General features: G+C 35.4%; 1 protein-coding gene across 1 annotated transcript in view; it reads left to right on the top strand.

Moving 5' to 3' along the window:
- Positions 1-22,645, top strand: part of LOC136851521 (metalloprotease TIKI1-like) — a 504,849-nt gene that overhangs the window by 87,150 nt on the left and 395,054 nt on the right. The window lies entirely within an intron of this gene.

Here is a 22,645-nt window from a genome sequence, read left to right as displayed (position 1 = left end):
CCGCAACAACACATGCCACTACGGCCGGCTGAGAGTTTCATGGTCCGTGGCTGAGAGTTTCATACATCATTTTGCGCAGTACAGAAAACTCGATTGCGCCGAAGAAATTTCGGCGCATTTTTTTCCTCTTGTCTTTTACCATAATTGAACTGCTACAGTGTTTGTAAATTTATTTATCACATAAGAATTACTTTCATTTAAATTAATCTTACAAAAAATTAATTAGAATTACACGTTCTAAGAATTGAATGAGGATTTTTACTGAAATGTATTAATTAAATGTTCTAAGAACCGAATGAGGAATTTTACTGGAATGTATTAAATGAAAATTAAATTAATCTAGTCAACAAATATTATGCAAAATTTTTATCAGCAAGAGATTTACTGAATTAAAGTTGAGTTGAAAATTTTCCATAATTAGTACAAAAATGCTCGTATTGAATTTTTTTCCTAAATGTAAAAGTTTTAGTAACATTATTATAGATTCTTTAATAAGCCATGAAATATGCCTTTTTTTTAATGTCGAAAGATGAAAAAGAATGCAGAGGAATGTTTTTGTGTTCTAAGGGAGCAAAGTATCTGTGTATGGGAGAATTGCCCCATTTATTATCGTGAGACTCCATAAATTTACTTACAAATGTTCCCTTTGAAGTCTGCCCGATTGCTGGAATTAAAACAAAGCAGTGTAAGCTTCTGTAGACTTCTTTATAATGCGGTAAAATCATTTAATGTATTAGCTCCTTTTGGGTCTTAGCTATTTTTATTCTTTTTGCCAAGTGTTAAATTTACCACGTGAAAATGGGAAGTATTCACGTGGATTTGGTGAACGCGACCTAAAGGATTCAAATGTTGGAATCATCTGCCTAAAATATTTTGTTTCCATCCGTATTTTATTTCAACTTTGTAATTATTATAAAGTGCGTTCAGCACGTTCAATATGCGTTTGCTATAATGCTTTAAGGCATGTGTATAAAAAAATGCATTTTTAAATGCAACGTCTGACATCGTTTAGCAAAGCAGTCTCAACTAAAATTGGCTGTTTTTGACCGTAGATTTTGAAAATGTTTACCGACAAGTGTCTCCATTAATAATTCGCCTTTTAGCGCGCACGTATATATGGCAAGAAGCGCCGATTTACACGTGTAGGTGGATCATGTGTGTGTGATCATAAAAATCACAAGGAAAGAAAATGATTAACAAGATAAGCCGGAAAATTGGTAGTGTTAATTATAAGGATATAGCGTAACCTAACCTCCTTCAACCTAAACTAACATAGGGCACTGCTTCCTATCAGGATAGGGGTGAGAACGGTGCTCTGCCGCCCTGCGCGCTCCAGTTAACCTGTGCTTTATAAAATTCGTGGCAGGAGTAATTATAGGCAAATACCTTGATTATAGGCATCCATCCTAACCTAACCTACCCATAATTGGCCTACATACTGCATAATGGAAAGCTGCGATACTTTCATAATTGTAGAGTAACAGGTGCAATTTTTTATACCAAAGAAACGTTCATTTATGTATTTTCTTGTTCGTTTCTTTCATAATTTTATTGTAACAAGTATAGTTTTATATGAAAGAAACAGTTATTTAAATATTTTCTTTTTCGTGTATTTCGTAATTGCAACCTTTAATACTTCTCTTTCGATCTTTATAAACTTGATGGAGAATTTTTTTTTGTAACCAACATTAGAGCCTATATATACTGTATATATATATATATATATATATATATATATATATATATATACATATATATATATGTACATACAGTATATATATGTATATGTATATATATATATATATATATATATATATATATATATATATATATATAGAAGTGCATGGAAAAGATGCATAGAAAGAAGATATACACATATATATATATATATATATATATATATATATATATATATATATATATATATATATATATATATATATATATATATATTATAGTGTGTGTGTGTGTGTGTGTTTGAGAGAGAGAGAGGGGTAGAAAGGATATGTGGCTTTTATTCTAAGAAGAAGGAAAAGAGTGACGAGATGAATCTTCCGCATTCGTGACCGAGACCAACTTGTTATGCCCACTGACGTTCGTGTCCGGAGAGGGACAGCGGACAAGTTAAATGCGTGTTAGACGTGATGTTAATGGGACCTTTATTTTCTCTTTTTTTTCTGTTCCTCTCCTCTTATTATGCGTGATTGATTAGTGAGGTTGGCGGCGCTAAGCCAAATGGCGTTGCGTGTTCTTTAGGGCGGTTAATTGAGATATCTTGGGGTGAGGTCTTTTGTTCCCTTCTGCCGCTGCGTTTGGGGGTTCGAGGTTATGAATTGTTGTTTTTTGCTGTTGTTGTTGTTGTTGTTGTTGTTGTTGTTGTTGGAGCTGTTGTTTTTTACCTATGTTGTTCCTCACCTCAAGAAAAAAAATATATTGAAATGTAGAGCTGAATTTATTTTGCTCATATATTTATATTTATATATATATATATATATATATATATATATATATATATATATATATATATATATATATATATATATATATATATATATATATATATATATATATATATATTCATATATATTCGTGACCGAAGTTATGGAATTTTTCATGATACTGTTATAGAGGATAAATAATGTTTTTATTTGTGTCATATTATCTGTACGTTATTATTATTATTATTATTATTATTATTATTATTATTATTAGGCCTTGCATCCTGTATCAAGCTAAGTTTAGACGCCGATCATCATACATGCTACCAAAACATAATTTTAGAAAAGTACTTATCACAATAAGCTCATAATTACGAGGAAGATTCAGCAAAATAAGAGGTTTGCAAGTGACTCGTTTATGCCAAGAATATAGGCAGTAACAGTGAGATGGTGTCTTACGTAACCGTTGGTTATGATAAACCTTCATTAAAAAAAAAAAAAAACAGACAAACTTCCCTAAAATATGGTGAGTTGTTCTGAGCCAGTCTCTTCTTTTCCCTTTTATTTCACACCAGTGCTCCCTCCTGGCCGAGTCTTCAGAACGAAACGACGGAATGATTCCATATATTACGCAAACTTGTCATTCCCGTTTCGGTTGAGTCTCTAATTCGTCAATCTGTCCTTTCCCCTTCCCCGTTGTTGATCGGTTCGTGGTATCGAGTTGATTTAATCTGTCAGTGGCAGGATCCCCCTTTTTTATACCTTCGTACTTGAAGGCTGCGAAAGCTATGTGTCATAGCACGTAAAAGTACAATTGAGGTGGTCACAAAAATGGCAAGGTTGTATGCTCCACTATATTTTTTCTGGTTTGTTAATGCATTTTGTACCGTCTCTTTTGTATCTAGTTTCTGTTTTTCTATGCAAGAATTAGGTAAAATCTGGTTTATGATATTAGTTTTTTGAAAAGAAGAGTGTTGTCCCGGCTTTGTCTGTCCGCACTTTTTCTGTCCGACCTCATATGTTAAAAATTACTGAGGCTAGAGGGCTGCAAATTGGTCTGTTGATCATTCACCCTCAAATCATCAAACATACCAAATTGCAGTTCCCTAGCCTTAGTAATTTTTATTTTATTTAGGGTTAAAGTTAGCCATAATTGTGCTTCTGACAACGATATAGGATAGGCCACCACCAGGCCGTGGTTAAAGTTTCGGTGGCCTTGATTGTACGCTGTAGCGGCTGTAGAGAAAACTCGATTGCGTCGAAGAAACTTCGGAGCATTTTTTACTTGTTTATTATTGGTTATAGTGGCAGTAGTAGTAAAAACCCGCAAGATTCACGAGCTGTTTGTTGTTGGGTTATCGATGTTTTTATCCAAATTACATTGATAAAGACTTGCTTCAGAAAATGCTAATTTCTAAACACGAAGTCGGAGATTTGAGAGCATCCAAGGAAACGACGTTAAACTTTTCACTAAGAGTAGTGGCTGCGTATGCAATCATGCAGATTATAGAAAGATTGCTGCTTTTCGAAAGATTACTGATATTCTCTGCCGTGGTTAATTTTCTATTTTTTTCCGGCCTCAGTTCTAAGCCGGTAGGTTTCTCTAGCGTGACCGGGCAGCAAATTCCTGAGATGCATTCTAGTATTGCACCAGCCCCAGTTGTTTTGCCGTGCCCCTAGGTTAGGTTAGGTTAAGTTGAGTTAAAAAAGCCTGAGTACTTTTGTTGTGAAACAATGAAATTATTTTCAAGAAAATTCTATGGTTAGTTTTTAAGATAAGGCGTCCCGCTTTTTTCAGGGAAAGGTCTCGGTAGTCGGTTACATCTCGGGAAAATGCGACCGGGCAGCTGACTTAGTTCTGTCCTTATATATCTTATACTGTACCAGTTTATGTACACATGTGACTCGTAAATCAAACATTAGATAGTAAATACACATTTCTTTACTTTCCAGAGGTGTTATTTGTGTAGTACTAAAATAACTTTTCAACAATGGACAATTGAATTCTATGTTTTACCGAAGTTAAACAAGAAGTACTGTTGAAAAATTATGACACCACAACAGGCATGAATATAGTAGGTCTGTGGGTTAGGCTAAGCGCACACGAAGTTGAAAATTGCATTTTTAATTGTGTTATGGAATAGGTTGTAACCCATAAAAACAAGTAAAAAATGCGCCGAAGTTTCTTCGGCGCCATGGAGTTTTCTGTACATCGTATAATCAAGGCCACCGAAAATAGATCTTTCGGTGGTCTCGGTATAATGTTTTATGAGCCGCGGCCCATGAAACTGTAACCTATATCGTTGCCAGACGCACCATTATGGCTAACTTTGACCTCAAGTAATATAAAATCTACTGAGGCTAGAGGGCTGCAATTTGGTATGTTTGATGATTGGAGGGTGGATGATCAACATGCCAATTTCCAGCCCTCTAACCTTAGTAGTTTTTGAGGTCTGAGGGCGGACAGAAAAAGTGCGGACGGACAGACAAAGGCGGCACAATAGCTTTCTCCTCAGAAAACTAAAACTATGATTTTCTTTTCTATTTTTTAACTTAAATCTGTCGTCATGACCTATTTCCTTATAAAAAACTCAGAAAATATTTCCCTTAAACCGCTTTCTTGCAGTCACATTATATGAATAAATCAACACACCACAGATATGAAAAATAGAATATAACAGCTTTTAAAGTTCGCGGATGAATTGAATACAAAAAATACTACTCAATGAATTTCGGGGAGAGCCTGTAGGTATGAATTGACATGAGAAGGCAATTCAAGAAGGACATGCCAGTGGCATGTCGTATATGACATGTCAGTGGTATGTCATATTGTAAGTCATGTTGACAACTGTAATTTTCACATTCAAATTCTCGTCTTCCTTTCTCTATCTCTTCATTTTGCCGTAAATTATTCTAATGTCGCAAATTGTTTTGCTGTGTCCTTTTTTTTTATTCTTCTTCTCGTTCTTTGTTCCTCTGTCAATCATTTATCAATTGCCTTCTATTACCCGTCATTATGCGAGTCAATGGTTCTGTTTAGATGTCTTTTTTTTTTTCTGATGGGGTCTCTACTTTTTTTCGGCGGGGGCCCGGAAGGGGGGGTTCTTTTTGTTTTTCCAGGTATGCGGTTGCGTGTTTACACCCGAGACATTTTGTGGAGTGGTTTTAACTCTCTCTCTCTCTCTCTCTCTCTCTCTCTCTCTCTCTGTATATATATATATATATATATATATATATATATATATATATATATATATATATATATATATATATATATATATATATATATATATATATATATAACTGTATATATATACACACACACATATACATGCATAATATATGCGCGCGCACACACACACACACACACACACACACACACACACACACACACACACACACACACATATATATATATATATATATATATATATATATATATATATATATAAAATTCTCAACTTTTCTCTTGCCTCACTTTCCCCCTTTCTCTCCCTCTCCTACCTGACCCCTCCCCACGTTCACCCTGCGTGGCTGCCAGGCGTATGGATTGGAAAGTAATGAATGGTATTGTTATGGACGTAATGGCACTGTATTGCTGGTAACGGTGCCATTTCTTTTCATTTTGACGGGGTCTCGACTTCACAAATCGCCGGCTACGTTTTGATTTTACGCCGAGGTTTTACGACGGTGGAATTGAATATTTGCTCTGCTGGACAGACTCCCGTTTTTTATGGCATCCTCATAGCCGTGTTTGCGACGCGTACACCTCAAGACATGAGTACAAAGGGAAAATGACGGGGGGGGGGTGACAAAAACAGGCATTTTGAATATTATGACCAGTTATTGATAATTGGGTTTCATATTTCCATGATAAAAAATCAACTCCGGAAGGCTAGGTATTGGCCATTTTTTTGTGCAGCTACAGGAACTGTGAGAGATGAAATGACTCAATTAGGTCGTGTTATTTATACGGACGTTTCGTTCATGTTCTCACACACATATACAAACGCACAAACACACACACACACACACATATATATATATATATATATATATATATATATATATATATATATATATATATATATATATATATATATCAGTGATATAGTAATGATATAAGTATATACAACATTCGCATATATGGTTATTTTTATACATATCAGTTATCTTAATTTTTCTGTTATTATTACTAATATAATATTGTTATGTTACAGGTAGTATGTACAATAGATATATACGTAGTTATGTTTATATATATATATATATATATATATTATATATATATATATTTATATATTTATATGCATATACTGTATATTTGTATGCATACATATATATGTGGTTTAAAAGCTATAGTGTTGTTGTTACGCTGCCCCCCCCCCCACTCTGTTGTTTTTGATGCCCTTGTTTTTAACGCAAGATCCGCAACGAAAATGATAAGCGAAGACCAGGTCGGATATTTAGGAGAACCGCTCAGCAGTATATAATAATAAAAAGGGGTCGGTTGGAACATTAAACCTCAGCATCCTGTTTTGGTTCCTGTGTTATGTTGTCATAAAACTCCTTTTAGTGTGGCAGTCGCTTCGGGTTACGCCGTAGATTACAGTTTACGAAATTTTTAATGGGTGGAACTTGACTTCATACACTCATGCTAATATGACAGTAATGGCGCCAGGTATTCATAAAGCGTCTAGTGAAGTTAGGATGATGCGAATATGATAATTCAATAACGAAGCTCTTTACAGGTTCGAATCGTGGAAAGGAAGTAGATTTTCTGTGTTTCATTCCCAATTTTGGATCTCAGGTTTTCAGTGAAAATCTTAGAATTCCAGAGAATCGATGAATGTGACCAGTATGTCAGGTCAGGTCAGGTCGCTTTGTGTTGGCTGCCTTATTTTTAGTTAGTATAACTTAAAGGTTAGAATTTAAATTTATATTTCCTATGCAAATAAGTAATGTCAATAATTTTCGAGTCTAAAGCTATGTGTTCTGCTTAATTTACTGCTGTGTGGGTTTTGAATATTACAGATACATTTATCTATGTTAGGACTAGAGGAAAATGTTTCTACTTGCATAATTAAGTATTACGGGTGGTCACACATGCAATACTTTATATTTGCTTGCTTGGACGAGTTAAATACTTGTTAAGGCAAAAAAATAAAAAATAAAAAGACCTCCCGCACATGCGCTCGAAATCTCATTAAGTTTTGACTTGGCTCAGGATTGTCTTATGCAGAAAATTTGCGTCACATTTTTAATATTATTCAAAAGTTCGGACCCTTGTATTCGGACAGAATAAGCAAGGCGATGTTAAGATTTTAATTTTTGTATATTAAACGTTTGATACTTGAGCTGTCCGCGTGGTTATTTAATTAAATGTGGTTGTACTTGCGTGATCGGTCAAGAATTTCTTTGACATTTGCCACTACGCCGCAGTTATAACTTCTACATGCGTCTGAACATACTTACATAAACAATTTTTCTAACACTTATAAGCAAAGCAAAAGCACACATACATGTACATATGCATACTTTAATATTATATACTGATAACATAGTACTGTAATAATACATACGTACTCCTATACATAATCTGTGGTAATCCATACTAATAATAATAATAATAAAAATACTGTAATTATACATACTAACATATATACGTAATTGATAATACATATTAATAATAATTCTGTAACAATACATACCTGCACATGTGCTTATGCAAACAACACACACCCACACCTGTAAATGCTTACACAAACACACACCTGTAAATACACATATACATGACCGTCAACTCACGCACACATAACACCTGTAGCTACACACACATATACATCCGACTGTTCAAGGAAGTTAACACATAACCACAGGGCAATCTTTAGACCTTACTAATACAAGACGCAGAGAATACACTTCTGTGTAACACTCACACACGCCTATAAGCGCACACCACACACTGTATATACACAGTACACACACACTCACTCACTGACTCACTGACTCACTTACTCACTCACCAGTGCACGCTAACACCCGCACTAATACTCACACTACTACTGCTAGCTAGCTAGCAACCTGCGTGACAAGAACTAGTCCTGTGATAGCGCTTCTAAATTCGCGCTGGCCGTAAAGTATAGTCCTGAGTTATTTACCCTAATTGCCATTAGCGCATGCCATAATCAGCGGAAAATATGCGCCTAATATTTCCCAATACTGCTGTCTAATTGAGCGTAGCCGGCGATACTAAACTTCCGGTTACCCACGCTTTTTTTCTCTCTTTCTTTTTTGTGGGACAATTTAAGGGATACGCCGGACAGAGAGAGAGAGAGAGAGAGAGAGAGAGAGAGAGAGAGAGAGAGAGAGAGGGGAGGGGAGGGGGGCGAGGAGAGAGAGTTTTTTCATTTTTACTGGACCTTCCACGATCAGATTCTCTATTCCTTATGCTGGAAACTTGGATTATATATTAAAGGAGAGAGAGAGAGAGAGAGAGAGAGAGAGAGAGAGAGAGAGAGAGAGAGAGAGAGAGAGAGACAGAGGGGGTGGAGGAAATCTTAATGTGAAAACACAAAGTCGAGCTCTCATGATGGTTTTACCTCTCTCTCTCTCTCTCTCTCTCTCTCTCTCTCTCTCTCTCTCTCTCTTTGAAAAATAAATAGAAATTGAAATTATGGCGATCGAGACGCCTCTGTTATTTCTATTTTTGCGTTTGTCCCATGTAAAACAAAACTAAATGTGGGAAGAAAGGAGTCAGGGAATAAAAAACATAAGAAAGAAGAATAGTGTGGATGGAAGAAAATAAACTAGAATACCCTTAAAAAAAAGAGAGAAGGAATAGAAAGAAATAAGAAAGAAGAATAGTGTGGGTGGAAGAAAATAAACAAGAATCCCTTAAAATAAAAGAGAGAGAGAAGGAATTTAAAAGGAATGGCAAAGAAAGGCGAAAATAAAAGAGGACATGCCATAAAAAGGCCATTTAGCCATTTCCACGACAAGGTCAGAAAAACAAAAATAGAAAAAAAACAAAAAGTTGTAATCTTTGCGGGAAAGTTTTACTCAATAAAGAAGTAAAAGTTGGCGAAAGTTATGTCGTTAGGCAAACTTTGCAAAGTATGGAATGTGACCCCTGACTCAACCCCCCTCCCCCGCCCCCTCCTCCCCTCTCCCTTTACAAGAGTGCAAAAACAGGGATTATGACCAGGCGGGTAAGAAATAACATTGACTCGCGATGTGAGTGTTTTATATATTTGTAGCGGCCGATGTTACGATAATAGTTTGCGTCCAGGTTTGTCCTTGATGATCGTCAATATAATTTTATATATATGTTTATATATAGTGTATATATATATGTATATTGTATTTATATATATATATATAAATATATATATATATATATATATATATATATATATATATATATATATATATATATAAATATTATAAATATTTGATATTTTTATTTATATATATATTTTTTAATATATACTGTATACAATTTTATTTATATGATATATATATACAGTGGAATAATATATATTATATTATAATTATATATATAACATTTTTGTCACATGACAGCTGACTTTTTTTAAAATAGCGAGAAATCAAAGCCGCAATTTTCGTTTCATAGTGAATTTGTACTCTATATATACAGTCTAATATGTGTATTACCCAAGGGGAATTATATTATGATAAATGTTTAATGTAATGTATGGCCAGAATTTGACCAGCGGCCTTTGGTTTATATAATATACATAGAGAGTGACTGACCACCCGGATGTCTATCTGTCTATACTGTATATCTATCTATCCATGTACTCTATATATATATTTCTATATATGTATATTATATATAATTTATATATATATGTATACATTAAATATATATGTATATATATACATACACATATATATCTATCTATCTATCTATCTATATATATATATATATATATATATATATATATATATATATATATATATATATATATATACTCTCCCACTTATGATTCCAACTTTTTTTTTTTTTGTGGGCATTCTCAGCCAGAAACGTCGATTGAAACTCCAAATTTAACTGTTAAGCCACTGTTCCACTGTACCAAATTGCATGGCGCAGAGAAGGTTCCCTGCAGTACTGATGTATGCGGATATTGAATATTTTATTGATGCTGTATTTGAATGAATGACTTTGTCGATTGTTAAGGATTTGAATTTAATGGGTTGGCCGTAGTATCGACGCAAAAAAAAAAAAAAAAATAAAGGCGCTGGTGTTCGGCGTTTGTTTTGGGAAAGTAGAAAGGGAGTTCGGTTTATGGAGCTTGTTTGTGGTGTCGGTTTGATGATTAATAATATTAATAATAATTATAGTGATAATAATCGATGTCAAAAAAGAAAAAAAAAAGGTACTGGTAATGGATGTATGATTTGGGAAGGTTGAAAGGGAATTCGTTTATGGAGCTGGTTGGAGCTTGTTTGATAATTAGTGTCTGTTTGATAAAGTGATAATAATCGGTGTAACTGGTAATCAATATGATTTGGGAAGGTTGAAAGGGATTTCCGTTTTATTGGGCCTGGGTTATGGTGTCCGTTTGATAATAATAATAATAATAATAATAATAATAATAATAATAATAATAATAATAATAATAATAATAGTAATATGTAAAAAATTGGTAATTTTGATTTGGGAAGGTTGAATCGTTTTTCTGGGTTTGGTTCTGTTTGATAATTAGTAATAATAATAATAATATCTTAACATTATAGTGACAATAATCGATGTGAAAAAAGGAAAAAAGGCACTGGTAATCGATGTATGATTTGGGAAGGTTGAAAGGGAATTCGTTTTATGAAGCTGGGTTGTCGTATCTGAATTGACAAAAATAATAATAATAATAATAATAATAATAATAATAATAATAATAATAATAATAATAATAATATTATTGAAGGAAAAAATGTTGTTATAATATTTAAGAATAGTAGAGAGGGGCAAGAGACAATTATATTGATTTATTTTTAAATAATTATCATCATCTTATCTATTTATCATTATGATTGCTTTTAAATGATTACAATATCTTGTTAAACAGTATGGCTGATTCGAGTTAATTTTATATTCTCATTATTCTGTATAATTATCGTATGTTTGATCTTAATATTGATAATTAGCCAAAAGAAAATGTCAATTATTGTCTACTATTAACGTTTGAATTAATAATAATAATAAAATCATTAATCATTCATCAATATTATTTGTTATTATATAGTCAGGAGAGTTATAGTAATATAATAATAATAATGTCGTCAAAATTATCATCATATCATTATCATTACCAGCATTATGATTACAGCACTCGTTGATTCAAAATTACATATTTTCAAAGAAAGAAGAAAATGTCAATTAAATGCGGAATGATATTAATAATCATAATCATCATTCATCGCTTGTTTATAAGTTAGCGTTCGTTCGTGCTTGATTGTGTGGATGACAGTGAATATGAATCTTGTGGTACAAAAAGTGTTTGTTCGTTTTGACTGTGTCTTCGGGTTCAGGCTTTTGCATTAAGATGGGTTTGTAAATGTATAGTATATAGAGTGTATAATTGCAATTGTATTAATTTAGTTTAGCTTCAGTCCATATACAAATGCAATATTCAGATGGAACAGATAGTGCAAAAATAGATTCAGGTTGCAGGCAGATTGAACATTGCTTATAATAATAATAATAATAATAATAATAATAATAATAATAATAATAATAATAATAATAATATACTAATAATAAGAGGTAAGCATAAATTGGTAGCATAGGTTAGTTAGACAAACGTCATTTAATTCACAGATTTGATATAAAAAATAAAGCCTAGCCTTTTTTTTTTTATCTGTGCCCCACTCCTAAGTGTGAATTGTATATATCTTGCGTCTGTTTGTGTGTACATGATTGAACGCGTGTATATGTGAGCGGATGCATTTTGTTTGTACGCGTGTGCGTGAATGCGTGCACTGAGAATTTTTAAAAGGTGTTGTTCAGTATGTTGGATGTTATGATTTGTTTTTTTTTTTTGTTTTTCTAGAGTATATTTAGTTTTGTGCTTTGCAAGGATGGTTGTTGTAATTAAGGTTCTGCTTAAATGGTCATACGGTTTTCGTTTATTTAGCTGCGGTTACAGTTTTAATAGTAAAAATTAACACGCTGAAAATATTATATAGCAAGGTTTCAAGTGTTCTACTTTAGATGTTTTTTGTTCTAAAGATTTAAATGTCCATTTTGATGTACTTTTGTTGGACCATAATCCAAGAGCCTGTAATTTTAATTGTATTGTGTTGTGGTCAATAAACTTCTATCTACCTATCTGTCTACCTGTCTGTCTGTCTATATCTGAGAGTGCGCTCGCGCGCTCGTGTGTGTGTGTGTGTGTGCGCGTGTGTGTCTGTGTGCGTGCGAGCGTAAGCGAGGGAGTCGGTGGAAAGATGAGAGAGAGAGTGCCGGAGTCCTATTGAAGTCTTGGCGAAGAAGAACCCAACGGAGCAGCAGAAGTAAGGTCGCTTGTTTACCGTGACAACAGAGAGCTCGGGCTATAAATGAGGTGAAGACGGCCGGTGGGGGGAGGACGGGGAAGGGGGAGGGGTGGGCGTTTCTCCCCGCCCCCTTAGCCCTCCTTATATGCTCCACTGTTTTCTTCTCTTTATCTCCTTCTACTAGTCGGTGTCATCCTCTTCCTCTTCCTGTTTTATTCCTGTTCTTTTACTTTCATACATTTTGATGTATTATATATTCCTTCTTCTTGGATGGTCTGCATCTCCATCTTATCCCCTTACATCTAATCTTTTTGTTTTCTTTGCTTTTGTGTCATATCTTATTTTTTGCTTATATCAGCTGTTTCTCTTCCACGTGTTAATCTTCCTCCTTACCCTCATTCGCCTTTTACTCTTTTATTCTTCTGTTTCTCCTTTATCTCGTCCTACTCTCTGGGTCATCTTATTTTCTTCATTCTAATACTACTATTACTCTGCTCTTAGTCTACCTCCTGCTCTTCCAACTGTCTCTATTCTGTCTCGTACTTCTGTAAGGTCTTCCTCCCTCCTTACTCATTGTTTTCCTATTTTACTTACTTCTCCTCGCGTCTTCCTCCTCTTCCGCTTCTTATTCGATGGCCGTGGAACTTTTGACGCCACTTTTTGCGTAACTAATCAAGTCCCCCTCCTAATCATCTTATACCTCTCCCACTTTATTCTGGTCTATTCATCCTATTCCTACTGGTTATTCGCTCATTCCCTTATCCTTCAAGATCTTATATCCATTTTCCTCCTTTTTCCCTTATGTAACCCCCACTTTGCCCCTCTCCCAAATATCTTTCGCCCGTTTTGTACCCCCTTTCGTCTGGTATGGTTCTGCCTGATTACCCTCCCACGCTGACAGACAGACGACGGTGTGTCTGGTGTGGGAGTACGCTGACGGGAGGGGAACTTGCCTCTCCCCCTCTCCCTTCCCTCCCCCCCTCTCTCTCTCTCTCTCTCTCTCTCTCTCTCTCTCTCTCTCTCTCTCTCTCTCTCTCTCCTCCCCTCCCCTCCCCTCTCTCTCCCCTCTCTCCCCCACTTCTTTCCCCCTCTCCCCTCCCCATTCCTCTCCTCTCTACCCTTTTCCACCTCCCCTCCCCTTTCCCCCTCCCTCTCCCCTCCCCTACTCTCAGGGAGAAGCGGAGAGGGAGGGGTAGTTTTTATTTTTGTGGACCGAGAGGAATCCCGCGTTAGGGCTTTGTTTACTAAATAATAAGAGATGAGTTCGCTGATTAACAGGTTAACGTGTTGTTGTTGTTATGGTTAAGGAGTCAGTAGTACGCCGTCTGGTTTAAAGGTTAGGTTTAATGATTTGATTGTTTGATGTCGTATTCATTTACGAGTCTCTTTTAAATTAGCATTTCTTCTTATACTTTCCTTTTAGAAGTTTGGTTGAATTATTTGATTATTTAATTTCGTATTTGTATGTCTTTTTTAATAAGTATTTTTTTATACGTATTTAAAAGGTGGCCAACGTTCTGTGTTTAATAACACTCATAATAGTAATGCTGTGGTGGTATTGTCATACTTATCTCTGCTATTTTAAATGTGATAACCGAAATACTAATGAGACTTATTAAATATCGCAGCTTTTTTTTTTTTTTATCGTCGACTTTCTTTCTCCTCCAATAGAATGTCGAATCCCCATGGTACCGATTTTTCTTCATTCATTTCCGATGTCAGATTTCAAGACCTTCATTGCTTTATTGGGAAAGTTATCATGACGGTTATGAACGCAGTTCTGGGGTATTATTATTATTATTATTATTATTATTATTATTATTATTATTATTATTATTATTATTATTATTATTATTATTCAGAAGATGAATCCTATTCATTATTATTATTATTATTATTATTATTATTATTTAGAAGATGAACCCTATTCATATGGAACAAGTCCATAGGGGTCGTTGACATGAAATTCAATCTTCCAAAGAATATGGTGTTCATGAGAGAGAAGTAACAAAAAAGTAATGGGAAAAACAAAAATATAACTTATTGAAAAAAGAAAAAAAATAACGAATTAATAACCAAATAGAAAGTGTAAATAATGTAGCCAGGAAAGTTCTATAGAAATATAGCTTACGTTACATAAAAAGTATACCTTAATTTAAAGACTACTTATTATTTTTGTAATAGGACTGGCCTGAATGGGATTTGACTTATTTTACGTCTCTTCTCCATTATACCGAGAAATGAATTTTAAACCAGAAGCAATCCTTGTCTAATTTTCACGAGCCGGCCGGAGACGTTGTTGAACGCGATTGGCCATCATTAATGGTACGATATCAACTCTTCCACAGAATTTACTTTACATAGCTTTGGTGTTCAATAATGGAAAGAAATAACAATTATTATTTTTGTAATATGATAGAATGGGATTTGATTACTTGCAGTCTCTTCTCCGTTGATGCTACGATGCAAGAAAAAAAAAAAAGTCAATCAATGTGCAGTGATAGTGTTTTAAAAGTTGACGTTGTTGTTCCGATTGGCTGTCATTAATGGGATGTTTTTAGACCACAGAATTTAGCTGACAGAGCGTGCGGCGAGCGCGAAAACAAGCAGCGAAATGGGGCAAAGGTTGGTTGATGAATTAGTTTTTATCGAACTGGCGGGAGGACGGAAAATAGCAAATAGATATATATACATAGGTCAGCAAAACATCGGACGGCACTATAAAAAAAAAAATGTCTGAATGTCAGCAGTGATAGTCTTTGAAGAATTGTTAATGGGGTCACGGTTCCCTTTCTCGTGGACTCTGTATTTTTAGAGAATAAAAGGCAGTTTATAAAGTGTTCTTGCAATGTCAGCATATAGTCTTTTTGAAAAATTGTTAATGTCATGTATATCCTTTATATAGACTATATTTTAAAGAATAAAGGCAGTTTGTATATATGCAACATATATACACCGGTGTATATGTGTATGTATGTATATATATATATATATATATATATATATATATATGTAATATATACTATATATATATATATATATATATATATATATATATATATATATATATATATATATATATATATATATATATACTGTATATAAAGCCGTTCACTCCAAACATACACGATCAGTTATTTCCACTGATTGATGAATCAGGAATGAATCCCTTAATAATACATAAAAATATTCCACAGTATCGGCCGCTTCATTTACAAACGCAGAAGGCTCACACTCGCTCATAAACACATATATGTACATATATACATATATATGTATATTTATATATATGTATGTATGTATGTATGTATGTATGTATTTATGTATGTATGCACGAAGACTCACGAAGTACTACGGTTTGATGTTTTCTGTCGAACGCTGTGTATTATTTTCCTCTCTTCTTCAGAAGCCGTCATCATGCCGAACTCTTCACACTTCATTTCGTCCCAAGTCCCGTTCAAGTTTTGTGTGATGGTATATGTAGGTCCTCCTTGTAGAGTGAGGGCATATGCGTGCCTGATTACCCTTGTCAAGCACTGGGTTGGGGAGAGAGAGAGAGAGAGAGAGAGAGAGAGAGAGAGAGAGAGAGAGAGAGTGAGTGTGTGTGTGTAAGAGAAAGAAGTAGAGGGAGGGAAAGCTTTGGTTGTAGAAAGAGTGAATAAACACGACTTTCCTGTGAAGTAATGGATTGAGAGAGAGAGAGAGAGAGAGAGAGAGAGAGAGAGAGAGAGAGAGAGAGAGAGAGGAGGTCACTACCTCTTATAAAAGTGGGCTGAGAGAGAGAGAGAGAGAGAGAGAGAGAGAGAGAGAGAGAGAGAGAGAGAGAGAGAGAGCCCCCTTTACCTCTGTCAAGAAATGGAAGGGAAAAGAGAGAAAGACCTTCGCTACCCCCTCAGAGAGAGAGAGATTCTGGGTTGTAGAAAGAGGAAATAAACACGACTTTCTTGTGAAGCAATGTTTTGGAAAGAGAGAGAGGGAGAGAGAGCCTCCCTACCTCTCACAAGAAGTGTGTTATAAAGTTGGAGAGAGAGAGAGAGAGAGACTGACACCACGACTTGTGAAGAAGACGCCTTTCAAGTGCTTCAGGTAAATAAAGGAGGGAATTTAAGGCTGAATAAAATTCATCATTTTCTGCCACACTCGATGTCCAGATGTTCGTCCACCTTGCTCCGTCTTTCTCACCTTCCCCGTTCTCTCTCTCTCTCTCTCTCTCTCTCTCTCTCTCTCTCTCTCTCTCTCTCTCTCTCTCTCGTGGATTACGCCTTTTGTTATCCTCGCTTTATCTTGTTACAGAGAGGGTCGATTTTCACACCTTCCGTTAGCTTAGCCAGGTTTAGTTTTACTTGGCGGGATTGGGTTCGCTGTCTTCGCTTTCGTTTGGGATTTTGTTTGCTTTTGTTTTTGGTTTTTCTTTTTTTTTTTTCTTTCTTTGTTCGATGCTTTTGGGAATTCTCTGGTCGTCCTTTGCTCCTTTGGTTGTTCTCACTTGGTTCGGTGCTTTTTGTTTTTACATTGTTCGTTTGGGATTTTGTTTGCTTCTATTTTTTTTTCTGTTCGTTGCTTTTGTGAAATCATTCTTTGGTCTGACTTTTGTTGCTTGGTTCGTTGCTTGTCGTAGTTACTTTTTATGGGATTTTGTTTGATTTTGTTCTTTTGTATATCTCTTTCTTCTTTGCTTTGGCTAATTCACTCTTTGGTCTTGCTGTTGTTACTCTGGTTTTTCTTACCTGGTTCGTTGCTATTTGTTTTTACTGTGTTCATTTGGATCTTGTTTGCTTTTGTTTTTATTTTTTGCTCTGTTAGTTGTTTCAATGAAATTCTTTGGTCTTACTTTTGTTACACTGGATTTTGTTACTTAGTTCGATGCTTTTCGTTGTTTCCCATGTTCGTTTGGGATTTTGTTAGATTCCTTTGTTCGCTGCTTTTGTTACTGTGATTAAGTTATCTGCTTGTCAGTTCTCTGAAATCCCTTTTTTCTGTTAGGTTCTTTGTTCTTTCTGTTTTAAGTTAGTCATTTGTCTGTTGATGGCGTATATATGCCTTTTGTTTACTACTTTTGTTTCTGAAGATTTAAAAAGTACTTTATTCAGTTCTTATTGTTTAGTTTGTTCGTTTTGTAAGTTTTTAAAAGATTACTTTGTTTGCTTAATTTGCTTTGTTTGGAATTTGTCCGCTCTGTTTATTAGATTTATTTTCTTTTGTTATTTTGTCACTTGTTTTGCCCTGTTTTTAGTTTTTTGATTTGTTGCTTTATTTTGTTTGTTACTGCGTTTGCTGCTTGTGTTTGATTATTTGCTGTGTTTGGTTTTGTTACGTTGGTTTATTTGTTGCGCTTAGTTTTTTATGGCTCCGGTCATTGTGCTCGCTGCGGTCGGAATTTATTTGTTTCGTTATCTTTGATTTTCCGTTACTGTATTATTGCTCTTCGTATTTATTACTTTTTTAGTTCCCTGTAAAAGAAAACCATTGAGATGGCTTTGTCTGTCCGTCCACACTTTTTCTGTCCGCCCTCAGATCTTAAAAACTACTGAGGCTAGAGGGCTGCAAAACTGGTATGTTGATCTTCCACCCTCCAGTCATCAAACATACCAAATTGCAGCCCTCGAGCCGCAGTAGTATTGATTTTATTTAAGGTTAAAGTTAGTCATAATGGTGCATCTGGCAACGATATAGGATAGGCCACCACTGGACCGTGCTTAAAGTTTGAGGGGTCGCGCCTCATACAGCATTATACCGAGACCAGATAGATCTGTTTTCGGTGGCCTTGAGTATACGCTTATCGGCTGTACAGAAAACTCGATTGCAACGAAGAAACTTCGGCGCATTTCTAATTTTTTTTTTTTGTCGGTGTTTGTTACTCAGTTTATATTATTTTTTATTTTCTGTGTTGGTACTTTGCTGGTTTGTTTCCCCCTTATTATTTTGTTCCATTTACGTGCCTTTTTTTCGTGACCTTCAAACAGAATTGGACTGTATCATTTGTTGGACTGTATCATTCTGGTCCTTCGGGCCAACCCTATGAGAGCCGTGAATCAGCCCAGTGGTCTGTTTAAACTGTTTTACTACTACTACTACTACTACTACTACTACTACTAATAATAATAATAATAATAATAATAATAATAATAATTTGAAACGTCAGTTTCTTGATGTACAATACATGAGGAACAAGAGTTTGTTTCAGTAACTTGTTTGTTACTTTCGTTTGCCAATTACGTATTTTTTTTACAGCCGTGTTCTCTACTATTTTAAATCTCTATCCATTATTAGGTTTGTTTAAACACATTCTCCATGTGGTATATCTGTAAAAATACATTATGTTTGATTGAGTTTTATGTAAAAAAAAAAAAAAATCAATCAGTGCGACATTCATACTGCTGAACCGGGACTGTGCTTGTGGTGGTTTACAGTTACGCAACTTGCAGTCATAGTTAGTCATATTCTGTGCATTGTGTGTGTGTGAGAGAGAGAGAGAGAGAGAGAGAGAGAGAGAGAGAGAGTATTAAGCAAGCAGCGATAAAAAAACAACTGAAAGCAACTGGGGAGAGGCACTAAGAGGATAATCTCCTTAGGTCGTCAATAACACGAGGAGGAATGACTTGACTTGTTTTGCCGAAAAGGAAAAAAGAAAATGAAAAAAGATCTCGGGTGTAACATTACTCGGGAGAAGTTTCATTGAGTCTTCCAAAGCTTCTTTGACTTCGTAGCATTATTCGTGGGAAGTACAGGCATTGTTTCTTGTTGTTGCTTACTAATGCTTGTGTAGAATATTTTTTGGTAGTAAGGATGAATGGTTTTCGTGTGAAATGTATCTAATATAGTCGTGTTTATGATTTTTGGTTTTTTTGCTTAACGAGATTACTCTGAACACTATGAAAGTTAGTTTTCATAACTAAGGGTGCCCTGTCAACGTAAGTTATGCTGTGAAGATCTCCCATAACTAGGGTATAGCCTTTAAACACCTAACTTAAATCCATTAGTTATTTAGGTGTGTAGCGTATGTTTTTCTCTCTGTCTGTCTCTCTCTCTGTGTATGTATGTGTGTGTGTGTATTTGTCAGTCAGCCTCGAGTTATGGCCATTCTATTTTTTCCGCATCGCCCGTGAATATAGTGTATTTTCATATAGATCTATTACTTGTCCAGGTTTTCGTAATTATGTCTCTGCCTCATCTTGCAGATTAAATATCTTTTGTTGACCTAGATTACGGAACAGTTCTAATTTTCCTGTTTTTTAATCAGTGAATATGAGCCTCACTTCTTCCTACGTCTTATTTCTTCGTATTAAGTGTTTTTGCAGTGACCTGGCTGATTTTGATATTTTTGGTATTACCAAAAAAAAAAATGATGATTACCTCTTTGTTTTTAGCTGGGAGTTTTTATTTTATCATGGAAGAGAAAAAGCCTTTTCTTCAGCGAGAAGGAAGCTCCAAAAAATTTTAGTCTTTTAGAGTGAGGTTGTTGATCCCATACCCTTCTGCGTTCTGGTTGCGACCCACCATAATCCAATAACCACCACGTGCATAATTCTTTCCCTGGGTCACGAGAAATGAAACAAATTAGATGTTAAGAGAGCGTATCCTGGGAGCCCCTAACTACCTGGTGCATAATTCATTCCTTAGGTCACCAGAAATGAAACATTGGATCGTAAGGGAACGTGTCTAAGGTGTTTCTTCTCGCTCGGAAATCGAACTCGGAACCTCTTGTTGTGAGACGAGCGTCCTGCCTATTTGAGAAAAAGACGCCCGTCTCGTAAAAGAAGGCAGTTTATATCGAATGATAGGAAATGCAAGAATATAAAACATTGTACCGCTAAATTGAATCAAAGACTTTTTAATAAGTATCGTTGGCGGAGCTATCACGCGAAAGTGACTCAAGGTCACTGGATCAAAGCAGTGATTTCAGTGAGTTTGAGGTCAGTGACCTTTAACTTGAAGATTGGGTTCTTTACTCTCTTCCTTGTTTATGTTCTTCTATATGGAAATTTGACGAAATTTTATTAAATTTAACGAAATTTTTAATTAATGTTGTTGTTCTTTTCATTGGAAATTAAAAGTAAGTCCATTAATATTGATAAGTAAGAAAATAGTGTCTAAAGGAAAGTAATTATCGTAAATCCTGTGTTTATTAGTTGGAAACAGGGAACTAATTTTTTTTTTTTTTACAAATACTCTCACAAATACACACATACAAGCTCGCTCAGGTGCAACCATACTAAATTGCTTCGACTTAGTAAACAAAAGCTCTTCTGTCTATAGACAGTTAAAGATGATTAATTCTCTCTCTCTCTCTCTCTCTCTCTCTCTCTCTCTCTCTCTCTCTCTCTCTCTCTCTCTCTCTCTCTCTGTTATACAGATACGTGCGCACTATATCATGGCAACCTAGCTAGCACTAGCTTGTGTGCACTTGGAGAAGACACGAACGTGGCGCGCGCACACACGCACATACACACACACACACACACACACACACACACACACACACACAGTATTGTCCGTGGGAAAGTAGCGGAAGACGACTTCAAGTGCGCTCCTAAATGTGCGTGTTTCACTAAAAGGTTCATCGGCAGTAGGAAGCCGACTGACTGTGTGGTAATTGTATCAAATGAGAAATGGCAGACCGGGTTATTTATTAAGGAAGGAGAGAGAGAAAGAGAGAGAGAAAGAGCATGGCATGTCGGGATTTATAGAGGCAGAGAGAGAAAAGTAGATATTATTTAGCCTGGGAAAGTCTCTCTCTCTCTCTCTCTCTCTCTCTCTCGGCTTGCACTCCACTGGGCCCGCGTTCGATTCTCCGACCTGCCAGTGAAGAGTTAGAGAAATTTACTTCTGGTAATAAAATTTCATTTCTCGTCATAATGTGGCTTGGATTCCACAGTAAGCTGTATGTCCCTTGCTAGGTAACCAATTGGTTCTTAGCCACGTAAAATAAATCTAATCCTTCGGGCCAGCCCTAGGAGAGCTGTTAATCAGCTCAGTGGTCTGGTTAAGCTAAGGTATACTTACTTTTTCCCACACAATTGTAGTTTCACGAAGTTGAAAGTAACTGTGCTAGGCATTTATAATTTTAACTCTATCCTGAATTTCGACTGAGCAGCTGAGAGTAACTGATATATTTTCAGCATTGTAATAATTTTTTTTTTTTTTGCTAGCCTGTGATTATTGTAATTATTGTTATCAATTATGTCTGCTGACCGGAAGATTGTATCTTTTCTGTCGTCAGTATAATTAGTGTAAAATGCTGTTGTAAGTATAGTTAGTGTAAAATGGGGTACAGCTCCATATATTAACACAAAAACTGAAATTTATATAAAAGCATCTAAGGTTTTATTTTTTTCCAAAGGGTGACTGGAATGACTGACGGTACATAACGCCCTTCTAGAAATAGGTGTAAAGGGGAACAAAAATAAGTATGACTTAGACATTTTGGGTCCTAACCTCCAAAGAAAAGTTGGACTCTCCTTTTATAGAAGGAAAATGGATAAGAATCAAGTAAACGCTGTTTGGGGAAAATTTATAAAATAGGTGCGTAATTTTTAGATAAACTTTGCCATTCCGATCGATCATCTCGTCATTTTCCCCACCTCCTCCTCCCCATCCTTTTCTCTTCTTCGTCTTATTCTTCTTTGTTTGTCAGGATTCCGGTCTCCTCCTCCTCCTCCTCCTCCTCCTCCTCCTCCTCCTCTTCT

The sequence above is a fragment of the Macrobrachium rosenbergii genome, chromosome 23 (genome assembly GCF_040412425.1).
Source record: "Macrobrachium rosenbergii isolate ZJJX-2024 chromosome 23, ASM4041242v1, whole genome shotgun sequence".
NCBI classification, from domain to species: Eukaryota; Metazoa; Arthropoda; class Malacostraca; order Decapoda; family Palaemonidae; genus Macrobrachium; species Macrobrachium rosenbergii.
The sequence above is the reverse complement of the archived record's forward strand: the minus strand, read 5'-3'. Positions and strand labels throughout refer to the sequence as shown.